The sequence below is a fragment of the Bubalus bubalis genome, chromosome 9 (genome assembly GCF_019923935.1).
Source record: "Bubalus bubalis isolate 160015118507 breed Murrah chromosome 9, NDDB_SH_1, whole genome shotgun sequence".
In the NCBI taxonomy this organism is placed as follows: Eukaryota; Metazoa; Chordata; class Mammalia; order Artiodactyla; family Bovidae; genus Bubalus; species Bubalus bubalis.
This window is the reverse complement of record NC_059165.1, coordinates 32377012-32379813: the sequence shown is the minus strand read 5'-3', so window position 1 is coordinate 32379813 and position 2802 is coordinate 32377012. Positions and strand designations below refer to the sequence as shown.

The following is a 2802-nucleotide window of genomic DNA, read 5'->3' as shown; positions in this document are numbered from 1 at the left end:
ATTATATAAAGATACTTACCAGTCAATCTATTTTCAATATTCTGGACAAATTAAGTATATGCCATCAGAGATCAAACAATTTAGATTATTAAAAATCTAATGGCTCAAAAAGCATGATATAAATCCACCAGTATTTTATCAGGTCTTATTTTTTTTTAAGCTTTTAACATACATCACTTCATTTGATATACATCTGTGCTCTTTGACAGCACAATTAGCATTTAGATATATGACAACATATACGTAGAATCAGAAATCTTTAATTCCTAAAATATATTTTATTATAACATCATAATATCATGTCGGAGAAGGCAATGGCACCCCACTCCAGTACTCTTGCCTGGGAAATCCCATGGATGGAGGAGCCTGGTAGGCCGCAGTCCATGGGGTCGCTAAGAGTCGGACAAGACTCAGCGACTTCGCTTTCACTTTTCACTTTCATGCATTGGAGAAGGAAATGGTAACCCACTCCAGTGTTCTTGCCTGGAGAATCCCAGGGACGGGGGAGCCTCGTGGGCTGCCGTCTATGGGGTCGCACTGAGTTGGACACGACTGAAGCGACTTAGCACAGCACAGCAATATCATGTCATTAAAACCCTTCAGCTAAAATCCTGGCGTTTTACCAAATTTCCTTTTGTTTCTTTTTGAGGCGACTTTCAATTCCTTAAATCACACGGCCCATAATGCTATCTTGCACATATAGGGTTGGTGCCATCCCTGAAAATACCATGTGTATACTGACAGCCTATTACATAGGACTCTTTCTAGCTCAAAGATATTTCATTGGGCATCTTATATAATATTACATTACATACACGCATGCTCATTTGTGTCCAGCTCTATGTGACCCTGTGAACTGCATTCCACCAGGCTCCTCTGCAATTTTTCAGGCTAGAATACTGGAGTCGGTTGCCATTTCCTAATCCAGGGCATCTTCTCAACCCAGGGATCAAATCTGTGTCCTTGCATCTCCTGCACTGGCAGGTGGATTTTTTAGCACTGTGCCACCTGGAAAGCCCTATAATATTATGTTTAAAATATATAATTTACATATTTATTATATACAATGTATTATATATGTGTAATTATATTCCTTTCATAATCTCTTATAGGCAAGACATGCTGCTCACTTTCATGTACAAATATGAGAAGCATTACATTGAAACTTTAAAAGATATCTGGATATTTTTTATTTTTTGTACAACTGAACAGAAGTTGTCATTTAAAAAAAATAATCTCTACTTCATTGTTACTATTACTAGCTTTTGCTAATTACAAGTGTTATTAATACTCTTGTAACAAATTCAAACAATGTAGGAATGTTTCATATACATTAAAAATCATCTATTGTGACCCATGTCAATCCTGCTCTTAACTCCTAAGACTTTGGCATTGTTCTCCCCATACCTTTACTGATACCTATTTAAATGTGTATATTATTAAATAAGATTATACAATTTGATTTTTAAAGTTAACTATATAACTTAGACTTCAAGTATAGAAAGGTAATCTCTCCCTGCCTAAAATAAGTAAGTGAGTAAGTGAAGTCGCTCAGTCGTGTCCGACTCTTCACGACCCCATGGACTGTAGCCCACCAGGCTTCTCCCTCCATGGGATTCTCCAGGCAAGAGTACTGGAGTGGGGTGCCATTGCCTTCTCCAGGGCATCTTCCCAACCCAGGGATCGAACCCAGGTCTCCTGCATTCCAGGCAGACACTTTAACCTCTGAGCCACTAGGGAAGCCCCCCTGCCTCAAAGACCATTTTAAAAACACTTACATTTTATTTTATGACTTTATTTTCTTCAGTTAGATTTTTAGTTTACCTACAACTTGGGGAAATTGTATTGTGTAGGTATTTTTATTTCAAAGTGCTTAGCCAGTAGTCATAGTGACATATAATAAATTATTATAACTTTTTGACTCTCAGTTTCAAGTAAAATGAAAATGCTGTATTGGATAGAAGGGCAGAGATTTATGAAAGCAATCTTAAACTGGACCAACAACAAAGTTAGGTAGCTTGGTTGGTTGTTTGAAGCAGGAATTGTGTAGGAGATGAAGTACAGAAATATCTGCTAAAGATTCTTAGTAAGATTCTCAAATTATACTCAAAAAGCTATCAAAATATATATTCTGTCAACACAAGAAGTACCTGTTTCTATTAATGCTTTAAAAAGACACTGATGTATAGAACAGTCTTATGGACTCTGTGAGAGAGGGAGAGGGTGGGAAGATTTGGGAGAATGGCATTGAAACATGTAAAATATCATGTATGAAACAAGTTGCCAGTCCAGGTTCGATGCACGATACTGGATGCTTGGGGCTGGTGCACTGGGACGACCCAGAGGGATGGAATGGGGAGGGAGGAGGGAGGAGGGTTCAGGATGGGGAACACATGTATACCTGTGGCGGATTCATTTTGATATTTGGCAAAACTAATACAATTATGTAAAGTTTAAAAATAAAATAAAATTAAATAAATAAATAAAAAGCCAGTGTACTGGAAAGAGAGGGACAGTGTTATCAAGCTGGTTTATGAAGAGCTAGGAAAGAGAGAAGGGAAGAGAAACATTTAAAGATAGATCTGCTTTCATGCAGATTTAAACTCATAGGTGTTGTTTGTTTTTTTAATCATCAGTAAATATATTTTCCAGATAAGATTAGAAAATAATGTTTGAGTTACTGAAATGTTAAATCAACTAATTCAAGCCTCTAAATCTAGATGTTTAGTTTTAAATGCTTGCAAATAACTTGTTGGCAGCACTGTTGATAACAGAAATAAAAATTAAATATCAGTACTAACA

At 36.7% G+C, this 2802-nt stretch overlaps 1 non-coding gene across 1 annotated transcript; it reads right to left on the bottom strand.

Annotated features, from left to right (window-relative positions):
- Positions 1 to 1668: 1668 nt before the first annotated feature.
- On the bottom strand, positions 1669 to 1740 carry TRNAS-GGA. Its single transcript has one exon. It is a non-coding gene; the product is annotated as a tRNA-Ser (tRNA).
- Between the last annotated feature and the right edge of the window lie 1062 nt (positions 1741 to 2802).